This window comes from Haliaeetus leucocephalus, unplaced genomic scaffold (assembly GCF_000737465.1).
Source record: "Haliaeetus leucocephalus isolate CR32 unplaced genomic scaffold, Haliaeetus_leucocephalus-4.0 Scaffold646, whole genome shotgun sequence".
NCBI classification, from domain to species: domain Eukaryota; kingdom Metazoa; phylum Chordata; class Aves; order Accipitriformes; family Accipitridae; genus Haliaeetus; species Haliaeetus leucocephalus.
In genome coordinates, this window is record NW_010973082.1 from 3,847,035 (window position 1) to 3,860,243 (window position 13,209).

At 37.5% G+C, this 13,209-nt stretch overlaps 1 protein-coding gene across 1 annotated transcript in view; it reads left to right on the top strand.

Annotated features, from left to right (window-relative positions):
• ERN1 (endoplasmic reticulum to nucleus signaling 1) overlaps window positions 1-13,209 on the top strand; it is a 50,846-nt gene that overhangs the window by 2,264 nt on the left and 35,373 nt on the right. Inside the window, exon 2 of the mRNA XM_010578642.1 lies at window positions 11,148-11,259. The gene's annotated coding sequence lies outside the window, so the exon portion shown is untranslated. The remainder of the gene's footprint in view (window positions 1-11,147; window positions 11,260-13,209) is intronic.

Consider the following 13,209-nt stretch of genomic DNA (forward strand, 5'->3'; position numbering starts at 1 on the left):
GGGGGCGTCCGAGCCGGTGAGGGCCAGGGGAGGCCTCGCCCCGTGCAGGCCGGGCCCCCCGCCCGCAGAGAGGGGAGCCGGGGGCGGGCGCCTGCCGGGGCTTTGCCTAAAGTTTGCCGTAGGTGTCCGTAGCTCGCCGCGTCGGCGGTGTTTGCGAAGCCAACGTGCTGTCCGTTTTAGTGTCGTTAATGCCGCGTGCCCGTCTGTACGCGCAGGGATGAGGGGCTGCAGTGTTACCAGCCTGATCCAGCTGAACAGCTGCGTTACCTGTTTCTGTGCTGTACGTTGTTGCATGTAACGCCGTACCTGAACATGTAGCATATATAATAATCCTTGAAATATAAAAAAACCCAGTTAATTTCCCATGAAGTAATTGATGAAAGTAGGACAAAGAAACTTTTGGAAGCTGAAACTATGTAGGTGGATAGAGGAACAAGTGAGACATGCCAGAAGATCTTTGCTCTGTCCCTTCATAACCTCTTAAGTGGGGGGGGGACTTGCTTTCTTTCTGAAAAAAAACAAAACAAAACAAAAAACCCACCGAAACAAACAACGTTGTATATATGTTGATACCCAAATACAAATGACTAGCGACATGCCCTGTATACTGTCTTACAGCATTTCCATCATTCTGTTTCCAGAGCGAAGATAGCAGTGTGCGTGCAGTAAGTGTACATATGGTTGGTTGGTATCCAAAAGAGACTGCATTTCTAAATTCAAAGGTGAAAGACAAGGTGCACAAGCCACTGCCCTACAAAACCTCTTAGGAAATAACCAGGTTGGTTATAAAGTATTGTGTAGAGCAATAAAAGCACAGGGAATAGTGAAAGTGGTGCAAAGCAGATGGAATACTGAGCAGATTGTTTGTACGGAGGTAATAATTTTAAACAGTGTACTTTAAAATGGGTGCTGTCTACTGTGTGTGTACTGAGAGGGAAAACTGAGTCTTCAAAAATTCAGTTCCGAAGGGTGCTCTCTTTTGTAAATTCTCAGGATCAGGAGACAATGAAAAGGCCAGCTGGCATTTACTGTTTCCATTATACTGAAGTGTAGCAGAGAAAAGTTTTAGGTTATGTTCTTTGATGGATTGTTCATTGTTACTTGAAAATGCTGGTGTAATATATAGGGTTATAGTTCAGGTTAAGCAAAGATGAAGGCTTTGTTTTTTGCCTGGGATATAATAGCTCCACTCCCCTTCTTTAAAAGTAAACACGTTTAGTACTGAAGCTGCGTAACATACGTAGGGTTGTTACTTCATTAGGAAACTGGAAAAAATTAAATGCAGGCTGTCAACAAAAATTACTTTAAAATCTTTATTTTAGAGTGCTAATGTCTTTGTCTTAGCCTGGACTATAAGGTTGGACTGAGATCTCTTCAGGGTCCTGACAGGTTTGGGCTTCAGATTTTGCAAGGAAAACATTGCTTTGCAACTCATGAAGTTTTAAAAATAGTACTCAATAAGAATACTTAGAAGTACTTTATATACTAAAAATACTTTTCAAATCAACAGATTATTACTAAATTTTGTATAATTTTTCTTGCACAGTCACAACCCCTAGACTTGGGCCCCAGCAGAATTCAGCCCCTTTTTTCTCTAGATTTCTCTCTCTTCTTGGTCTCCCTGCCCTGCCATCTTACCTCAGATCAGTATCTGATCTCCGGTTCTGTATTTCTCTGTTTCTTTTCTTGGCTCTTACCCTAGTCTTATTGCTCTGCCAGCTGTAGTCCTCACTGTGACTTCCAAGTTGAAATCTGTTCTGTACTTCAGTTCCTTTTCAGAACTAGTTTTAATTTCTGTGAACTGAGTCCCAGTCATCTCACCTGTGATTAACCCGTTTAACTGGGAAATCTTATTTCAAACTAATGTCACTTGAGTAACAAATTCCCATGAAAAAGACTGGCATACAATTCTTGGTATGGAGGTAATGTGAAAAATATGAGATTGCCTAAAGATTTTGCAGATTGTGTTTTCTATAGATTTCTTCTAAGAGTACTGGTGATGATCTGCTGCTCTGTATTTTCTTTGTCTGATAAACGTACTATTTGTTACTTTAGATCCCAACTTTAATATTGTTTTCCTACAATTAATGTGTTCATACAAGGGCTTCCTTTCCTGTCTTTTTTTTTGTAAGATGAAATGCTGTCTCTTGTTATTTAGGTGACACAGTGTGTGTGTAGCTTGGAATTGCCCTAGTGCGATGTAAGGGGAACACATTATAAAAGGCTGACATCTCAGATACAGCAATGAGAAATGCAACAGAGCTGTCAATAAATAAGCAGGCACTGTAAATATTATACAGTAATGATTTACGGCTCTCTAGTTTGAAAAAACCCCTTGGTTTTGTGAGCCATGGATTTTCCAAACTGTGCTTGTTTCTCTCTTAACATGGAGTCAGTGCAACTCAAAAATAACAACCTCTGGGATTAAACTGGAATTTAGAACATTGGTCCCTCCTGCTGCCTGTGGGACTGGTTTCAGTGCACTGTTACGCCGTGTGTGTGGGCCACACATGCAGGCTGCACCTGACATGGGAAAACCCCAGCCTTAGCCAAATGTCTTTTCTTCTAATGTGTTCTTTATCACAGCGTGAGGTGTTTGGCCATTTAACTGATGGGCATGAAAACCTACGTGAGACAGCAGAAGGACGTCTTCAATCACTATGTTAACTAACATTTATGTGTTTTATTTGAGTTGCAGATCTCCTTGGTCACTCAAAAAAATAGTCTGTTTGGGTTTAGGGTTTTTTGGGGGGGACTGCAAACTTGTCTTGCACATCTGAAATTACGGACAGCTCTGTCCTGGAGTGTAAATTCATGTGTTTGTAACTCTGTCCTTGTTTTGGTTGCTGGTGTTCTTGTGAATATTGAAATAAGTTTTGGTTTTACAGAGAGAATCAAGTCTGAAAACTTAGCTGAGGGTTTATGGTGTAGAGCACTGCTCAGAGTTCAGTCAAGTCAGAGGACAGTTGGAGTGGACCTCCCGTAGTTTTCAGTTTTTCCTATTGCAGTACAAATGGGCATATGAATGAAAAGTCGCTGGAAGTGGGTTACAGTGTTCATAAGAAATAGCTAACAAAGACATGTTGGAATTGAGTTTAAGATTAAAAGATCTGTAGATTTGATTTCACTTTCTAAAGAAGAATTTATTTTTTGTCAGCTCTGTTTCATATATTAACTTCATTATTAGTTACACTGAAAAACTCCCCCCAGTAGTTTACTGAATTTTACAGAGTTTCTTCATGGCATGGTTTTATTATGCATAGTGAGTTTTGGCCTCTAGCCTGGCAGTGTAATTAGAGGATAGCTGTCAAAACCAGGGTAATAAATCATAGGCTATCTGTGATGAATACACCAAGTGCTTGCAGTATGCGCTGATGTCTAAAAATATTTTGCTTTGCATCCTTACTGGTTTACCGGTTGTGGTTCCAGTAGCATAAGTTATGTTATAGGCCTTTTCTTATTGTGAGGAAAGTGTCTGGTGATGTTAATGCTGAAGTTGTTTTTTAATAGTTTTTTAGTAAAATGCAAATGTACAGCCTGATGTATATTAAGCTAATTATGGAGTGAGGAATATAGATTTTTTTTTTATTATTTTTATTTTGCTTGAGTGATTATGTATCTTGTCAACTTTTTTATTTGGTAAGCCAGGTGTTACCAAAGAAATTATGAGGATGTAAATTATAGTTTGCAAACCATCCATCCTTTATCATCCATCAGACCTTACAAATTAAGTTTGGTGCATATGTATTCGTACTTAAGACTCAGAAAAGAGAAAATTATTACCTGGTAACACACGGCACTGTGATTTGTTTACTACTGAGCACTCAATTATTTCTATGAAATCAGGAACACTTCTCAGAGGCAGCAACATATCATCAGCCATCCAGTGTCACTATGAAGTGTTTTCCTGTTCTTTATTCATACTTGAAGAACTTCTTGTGGTACCACCTCCACAGCAAAACATATTTCTAGGTTACAGAACGATAACCTCAAGGACCTGAGTGGCCTGGTTTTCTTTCTATTTGCTGTTTCCACTGACTTCAGTGGGATTTGTGCATGCTTGGTGACCTGCATTTCAAAAGTACTGTTTTTAAGCAGATAAATTAAGGGAAGAAATTTTTCCTGCGTGGATCTGTTTTCTTCTAATACAATGAAACAAAATAGGGCATTGCTCTGCTAACCCTTAAAAAAATTTGAAATCTTGCGGTGAAGATAATATCATCTTTGACACTGAACTGTACCATAGTCATATACAAACACATTAGAACTTGTTCTACAGCTTTCACTGACCTTCATTTGACTCCATGGGTCCTTCAGAATTGTTTTGAGTTGTTTTGTTACTTTGGTTTCTAAAACGTTTTTATGTAAAGATGTGGTAGATCTAGACTGAGGGGAAGATTCTTACGTGAGGGTTAACTAGTATTTATAAAGTGCGTTTCTATTTCTATTTATAAAATGCTATTTCTATTAGATAGTATATTTCTATTCTAGCTTAAACCCACTATTTTCTATTTAGTCCCAAATTTTAGACTGTTACGGATTATTAGCAGTCAGCACTTTAGAGCATTTGTCAAAGTTGAACTCAATGAGAGCTTGAAAATTTCTGTTTTGAAGTAGATTATTAAAAAATTAATTCTAAAGCACTCCCCAAGTAATTTGAAAATATTGTAAATCCTTCACTTAACATCACTGTTGATGCAGAAGATTATTATGAGTACAGACTGTCAAGGCAGTAGAAGCTCTCACTGAATTTCAAAGAGGGTAGTTGTTAAAATAGATGTTATTGCAGTTTCAGATAAAATAAAAAAAGACCCAAACCAGGTTTTCCTTCCGTCTCATTTTCTCTGTTCACTAAATTCTTTCTGCTTAGCTGTTTCATGTCTTGACATATTTTTCTTATATTAAATTGTTGTATCTCCTCAGAATTAAAATTGCAGTATGAAATGAAAATCTATTTTGAGAATTTGCATTGCATCACAACAGTTTAGACCCCACCCCTGCAGGGAGGACAATATCTGTGTATACCAGTATTTATGAAGAGGCTATCTCAGGACTGACATTATTATGGTTTTTGTGGCTCTTACATACTTCACACAAAAATAAAAACAAGTTTGGCTTGTACATGCAGATTTTTATGATTTTCATAGCTTTTCATAACAGTGCTAATTCCAGGCTTTAATTAATCCATTAATCAGTTAATTATAAAGCTTTGTGTTCAAAATAAAGTCTATTGAGTATTTGCAACCTTGATACTGCAGTCTCTAGCCACTGATAAAATTCACTAATAAAAAACAATTTCTCTTTTCTGAGTTTGGGTGAAACACAGGTAATTTACTTAAATAATTTAAATTCATTTTTATGTCTATTGTTTTATGTAATTTAAAAGAATAAAACCTTGTTTCCATATTATTATACGAACTCCCTAGCCTTTTCTCCAAGTGACAACTGTAGATCTTGGTCAAAGTAAATTAGCAATATTACATTGCAAAGTCTATGGACTCATCTCTTTTGTTGTTGTTTTTTTTTTAAGTTTAGGTCATAAGCTTCAGCAGTGTCAGTGTATTACTCAGCTGGTTAATCTCAACTGCATGGTATCATATGCTTTGAAAAGTATGAGTGAATGGAAGATTTTTTAATATATGGTATATTATGTATTTTATCTGTGTGCAAATACAACTTTAGAAGTAAAGGAAGAACTAATGAAATTTGCCCTATATTCAGTCTTGCACCCAAAGATGATGGTATCTTTGACCCACACGGTTGCAATGACCACATCAATGCAACTTTGATGGCTGAATATAAGCCCTTCAAAAGCAGTAAAACTTAAACACAGATTTATGGGGGAGGTGAAGGAAATAATTAGGAGAAAAGTGGTATTGAGACAAAGCCAGTTAGACTGGAGGGCATGAGCTTAGTAGGAGCAGCAATGCTGCCCAACTGTATTTTGAATGGAAAAGATGCACGCATGTAGTAGAATCTTTTTGTCAGTGAAATCTGTGTGCCTCTGTGCTGATTTCACTCCCAGTGAAACTCCTTGGGCAGTGAGCAGAACTGGGTCCAGAGCCCTCTGAAGAGAAGCTGATTTCTCTGGCTCGATAGACCTAACAGCCTCTTTCAGAGTACTGTTCCCTTCTGTTCCCTTGATGCTTGCGAATGCGATGAGCACTTGTCCTCTCAGGAAGAGTTCACATCTCCCTGTTAATCACAAAGTGGTGGTAGGCACCATAAGAGTGGTTGGTGGCAGTGGCACATTTTCCCCCAAACCAAGCATACTACTCTGAAAAGCTTAAAAAAAGTTACTGTAATTTCAAGATCTTAGTCGTATCTGAGAAGTTTCTAGGTCATTCTGCCTGTGGACAACATTCAGGTGTTCATCTGGTTTTCACCAGAAGCTGGTGTGGGTAGCTTCTTCAGCTTTGGTTTTCTTTCTTTATCATTCGGCTTGCAAGTGATCAGGTGGGTAGATGTGTGGAAAAGTTTTCATACTCCTGTGACTGCAGAATGTGCAGAGGAACTCTTTGCACATTAGTACTTTCTATTTGGTCCCAAGTCCTAGCAACCTTCTAAAACGTTAGTAGTCTGGAAGACGATATTGGTTACTGATGTTTTGATGAGAGTTTCAGGGCTCACATTTGATTCCATAATTTCTGTAGCCTTGATGCCACAAATAGATATTCAAATGTTAAATATGAAAATGTTAAATCTACAGATCTACAACCAGTAGTGTACCATACACTATATATGGCTGATATTTGATACTCAACCATAATCATGGTGGTTATTTTACAGGCACTTTTTTTGTGAAGATGATACACGCTTTATTCACTTCTCAATAAGAAGACAGGAAGAGAACATGCTTTGTGGAGAATATACTGATTCTGTAAGATAAGAGGATAAAAGATAAGAAAAACTTGTGCAGAGAGTAAAAAGTAGCCTAGAAAAACAATCTTAGTCTGTATACATGGAAGATGTCCTGGATTTGCTATATGTTGTATTTTATTTGCAACTAAACTTCAACACTAGTCATTACATTCTGGGTGTCAAATTCCCACCTGCAATTTAAAGGAACTTCAATAATTTTCACTTCCTGCCTTTAACAGTTGTATGTTCTTGCTCAACTTACTGTGTTTCACTCTAGGTGAAGTTTCACTGTATTTGTTAACTAAAATGATCAGTTTGGGTAGTGGATGTTTTTGGTGTATCTTTTTTGATAGAAGAGCAAAAAGAGTCATTCTAGTCTTTTAAATTAAATATTTTTGTTCATGGAGCAGTTTTAGGGTAGATAGGTCTTCATGAAGAAACAGGTATTTCTTGTGTTCCCTGTGGTGTATAGTGTACAGGATTTATACCGTATAACATGTTGTATTGAAATACTGTCTAAAAATGTTTTCTGCCTTACCTATGTATCTGTTGGAAGAATTAAATTCTCTGGAATAGGGATTTTTTGAGAGTACAGCTGCAGTGAAAAATACACATTTGTTTGGTATGAGAAAGCTGAAATGTGCTTGTCAAAGGTCTGCGTAGAAAACAGTTTGTAAGAAGTTGTTCAAATTTTGCAGTTCATTGTGATTTCTTCTTTGAACTCGCACAGATATGTAGTATGCACTTTAAATGGCTACCTGCTGTCTGATGTTGGGCAACATCTGGCAGTTGAGAATGATGGTTAATTAAATGCAGTTAACTTGACAGGCACAGTTTGTTTGGGCAATTAGTTGAAATTCAGAGCTGGAATATTCATTCAGTGTCTTTGGTTCATATTTTTTGTTTTGTTTTGTTTCTATTTTGTAAGCCCAGAGCCCTGCAGACAGCTTTATGCAACTGAGGCTTTCCAGTTATTTCATTTATTACAAAGCTATCTAAAACAAAAGCCTGGAAATATACAAATTGTGTGTGTGTACATTAAGAATATATTGGCTTAAAAGTAAACTGGCTTTCAACATTTTTGTATGTAGGAGGAAGAAACTCCTCACCTATCCTGAATCACTGTTACCCAGAATGTTTGGGGCGGAGGGTTGGTAAAATGCATTGAGATCTTCAAGTGAAAATTAATATGGGTGCAAAATGTTGCTGCACAAAGGTTAATTTGGAATAAATTTTGACCACTGTCCATTGCTTCTTCTTTTCATCACAACATTGTTTCTAGTAAATTTTGACGTTTTTGCCCTTTCTTAGTAGCTTGAAACCAGAATGATTAGTAATGACTGCATGAACATCTCTGAGCTAGTATGTGGCTATGCGTATACGTATGTTTTTGAGGATGACTACTGTCAGTTAGGTTTCAAGATCTAGCCCCTATACGAAATGAGTATCAGAAGTCACCCAAAGAAGTAACTCTATGGGGAAAATGTTCTGTGATATGGAGGATTTCCTAATGGTTGTTCCTACTGCTGGTACCCTATTGAATTGAGATGTCTTTTTGTGCTTAAATAGCTTATACGTGGTGAGATCAGTTCAGTCTGCAAGTCTTCTAGCTTTTCCGAGCTCAAAAGCAGTTTGGCCTGCAAAGGGAAAGAAACTTGTTCAAAAGCAGCTTTTTTCAGCCTCCTGGTATTCCTTGAACTGGTGTCTTTTTGGGGCCACATCACAGCCCACTCACAAAATATTCATAAATCCACATTTGCACCACTGTCATTCATTGCCTCACACCAGTGATAAGAGTGAGGGAATTTGTCAGTCTGATGCAAGACAACATTGCTGAGTTAGTGCCCCACTTGCTCGTTAGTGTCCCAGGTTAGGAAGATTAGTTACTATAATTCTTAGATTGTTACAGTGTTGTACAGGGAGCAGTTCTTTGTTTGCAAAGAAGCGTATCTTTTCCGTAAAAGCAGTTATAAAGATACCTAGAATGCAACCCCAAGCTTCCCTTCTTGTTTTTGTTCAAGTATAGTTTTCTGCAGGCAGCTAGGCAATGAAGGCTTTAAAAAGTAAATCTTCTCAGGGAGACAAATTGAGCCTCACAATTAGACGGCTTTCAGCTCCAAATGGATGTGATAATGGATTGTGGTTGTGTCCCCTTCTGGTTGCAGAATCAGTGGATCTGGCTTGTTAAATGCTTATTTAAGGAAGATGGGAAGACTGGACTAGATGATTATAAGTCAACTACACCATCCTAAGTTGTTTTGGGAGTTCATGTACAAAAAGACCTAAAGGACAAAATTTTCATTAATTGCTTTGATACAGTGGCTACAATAGTTTGGTTTAACAAAAGTAATAATACAAAAGAATGAGAACTTATAAGTCTACAATACAGCTTCTCTTTGCTCTTACATAGAAATCAGGTCATTAGGCTAGAAAGATACTCTTAAGTTCAGTTCTGATTAGTAACATCTCGAGCTGCATATTTTATAGGCCAGCATGAGAGGAACTGTTATTCAGTGTCCCTGTTTGAACTAACATTGCAAAGTTTGATTCCAGATGCAGCTGTAAATATTTTATTTAAGTGCAGATGTCTCTGCAGCCTGCATAACTTAACTATGTTAGAAAATGAAAATTGTATTTATGTGTTAAGATAGATCTCCTTTTTTTCTGGTCTTCCAGCAGTTATTTCTGATCTGTGGTTTGTGTATTGTTGATTTGTACTTTCATTTTTTCTGCACTGTGTATTTTACAGTTGTCTGCTTCAGCTATTTTCATTATGACTGGAAAGAAGCATGTATAATACTTGTAGGTGCGACCTGAAAGTTGGCTAGTTATTACTTTATTACATTATCCTTTTAGTTTTATGCTTTACTTGAAAGTCTAACGCTTTAGTTGTGTTGCATTAAAAATGTATAGTTTTCCAAAGAAAGTTACTCCTATATATATGCATTTTAATTTGGCGATTGTGTATTTTGCTTTGCAGTAGTTCTAACATGACTGATAATTGGTTTTTACAATTTAAGTCATTGAAGACACTATTAATTATTAAAATGCATACACTTTCATTCATGAACTATGGTAGGTTAAGAATTATATTTAACTGTGAAACTTCCTAAACGTGGCAGGTGGCACGCAGATGAGCAATGCAGATACAGTCTACAAATGACAAGTTACTTGAGCGAAAACTTGAGACTTGGTAAATGGAAATGGGTCGGTCTTGGTGCGTATGGGATCATCTTTAGGCAGGAATAGAAGAGTAGACATTAAATTAACACGCTTTTTTTGCTTTGTGCCATGAATCACCTTGGACTTAGTCTCCCTGTTCCCACGATAACTACATAGTTCTAAGTCCTCAATGTTTGTATGATGCCCTTTTAATAAAATTACATGCTCTGCAATAGCCAGACTCAAAAGCTGCTTGTGCTATAGGAATGACAGCAGGCATCTAACAGCTCTACACACATACGCGTAAATACGGAGTGGCATGTCCCCAGTGTCAGAATGATTAGAATGCCAAATTGAGGTTTGAATCCTCCAGCTAACTGCTTTCTAGGAGATGTCTGTGAATCTGTTAATACATATGGACTTTCTTAAACAGCGTTATTTATTATCTACTGCGGAAATACAGTATTGGAAGACATGAGGTATAAAACCATAATGAAGAGGCTTAATAATATGGATCTCCTCCAGCCTTTAAGCTGCATCTATCCTAAATGTTTTGCCCTTGCTCTGAGACAGCCTACATGCTTGCAGCTCCATCCTGTCTCTCAGCTGCAGTAAGCCCAGTAGAATATTGATCACCTTTCAGTTTTATTTATCTATATTCTACCCAGCCAATGTCTTTTAATCTCTCGGGGACTAAACCTCAGCAAAAGTATGTTCAATTTACTTGGTAGTAGCATGGTTTTGACATTAACACTTAGGTTCTCTGAGCTGCTTTGAAGTTTCTTACTCTAGCTAACTTATCACATAGTCTTTGTATCAGTTTTCGTAGATCAGCCCTATCTCCGGTTTCTCCGAACTCTAGTACAAGACGACTTTGATATAAAATTGAAAATGGAGGTTGAGTTAAAGCATCCCAGTTTGTCTCTAGGGGAACTTAGCACAGTAAGCAGTTCCATAATGTTGACAGGAAAAAAAAAAAAAGTCACTGAATTCAAAGGGACAAGAAAGTTGTCCAGTCTGTGCAATTAAAAAGAAGTGATGTTCTAGAAAATGTACTCTATGACAGTTACGAGTAAACTCTGTAGTAAATAATTACATTCCATGTATGGGTTTTTCTTTTCCAGAATACCAGCTCAGTAACTGTTCCAGAAACACTGCTGTTTGTTTCAACCCTTGATGGAAGTTTGCATGCTGTCAGCAAGAGGACGGGAGCAATCAAGTGGACTTTAAAAGAAGGTGAGCAGGAGGTGTCCTGATGCTCTCTACTCAGTAACAGTAATAACAGTCATATCAATTGATAATTCAGACTGTTGTAGGGCCTGGTAAATACTTTCTTTTCCTTCTTAATTTTGCTGTTGCTCCAGAATTAAGCTACAATGTTTCTGGACTCCTGTTCATATTTTCACTTGCAGATCTTTTCCAGGTTTATGGGGGTTTTTTTGACAGAACTTGTTTAACTTGATAATTTGTTTAACTGTAGTGATATAATTGGTAGGTACCATGTTTTATGGGAATGAGCGCAATATAAGCAGACATAGAACAGAATGGAAGGCAAATGAGAGTGTCAGCTGGTGGAACTGGTGGCAAAGCGCTTGCATGATTCTGTCTCTGGAATACCCTACATTCACTGGTGCAGTGGGTATCGAGCAAACCTCGGGTCTTTTTTTCTGTAATAGATGTTTAGGAACAGCACGTTTTTTTACATAAAAGAACTGCATTTGTGTAAAGAAATTTAACATTGCTCAGTGACTGGAAGTGATTTTGCAATTTTAATTACTGAGCAAATATAGGTCATTCTGCTTTCATGAAAAATTCAGTATTTAATACAGATTTGTTTTAGTGGAACTCCGATTACGTATGGTAGAAGTGATAGTAGCACTCTCTGTTCACTTCTGGGAATAAATTAGAAAGCAGGTCAAATGGAAAGGAGTCACAGTGATTGCATCATTCTGTCCTCTATTTTTAAACCTGATGTCAGTTTAGTAGGTGAGCTGAAATGGTAGGAAATGGATTGTGTGTATCTGATGTCTGCAGTACAAACCAGTTGTTCTTATTTGTGAAGCCATTCATATTTGAATGCAAATCTACCAGACAAAAAGTTAACTTCATAAATGAGCAAAGAATGCTTTTGTAGCTCCTCTTGGAGTAAAAAGGGGTGAGCAAGTATTTTCTTGAAGGATCTTGGTTAATAGGTGTGATTACATTTTCTTCCCTGTCTCCTCTTTAAATTTAGACCCCTCTTTTCCCTGAACAGGCGTGAATAAAAAAAAGTTATCAGCCTCCTCCTTTATTGTTGCTATAGGCTACTGCAGTATTAACAGAAGCTTATTGGTTTTTGCTTGTCGTTCAGCTGACATGAACATACACTACATAGTCGTGTCCTAGAAGGGTATCATAACTGGCATTCGTTTGCAGCCAGACTTAGTAAGTGGCAAGAGGTTTTTTGAGGAAGAAGTGAACACACTTTGGTAACGAAAAGGGTCTTTGTCACAGTGTATTGCTCAAGCAACTTGCCTTGTTTAAAAAAAAAAAAAAAATTGTTGCAAAACTGTTGTTGGTACGGTAGAACTGCCAGACTGGATAATCTAGTTTTATAGGACTTTTTTTTTCTCTCTGTTGCTAACTGTGTATTATTCTGCATCTTATGTACATGAGGTATGTTCACTTGCTTTTTGTAAAGCACTTATTGCCCATTAGTTTAATTCTGTGTAATAGAACAATACACAAGAGACAATGAAAAAAAATAATGAATGGTAGTTATTGTTACAAGATGCTTCGTGAGTTAACTTAGTTAAGTGTACATGGAACAAGGGCCTGTACATATAAATTGGCAAATTAATTTGTAATTGGAGAGGTTTTATTTATTTTTGCAAAACTGTATTTGTTGGTGGCCACCCTGTGGGTGGGAAGCCCAACAAAGATGTGACAATGTTGGAAACTAATAGCTCAGGAAAGTCCTTGCCATCTTGCTGTGCTAAATCTCTGGAGAGATTTAATAGTGCAGAATTCAGTATTAATATTAGTGTATAAACACAGTTGTTGGGTGCACTCTCTCTGTCAACAATATGCTTGTATTGTTATAGAGAATTACCCAGTGGGAAGTTGCATGCATTGCAAGCAGTGCTCTTGCAGGTGCTGTTTTACCCTGATTATCAGACAGTGAACCATGTGTTGTAGTTCATGTAC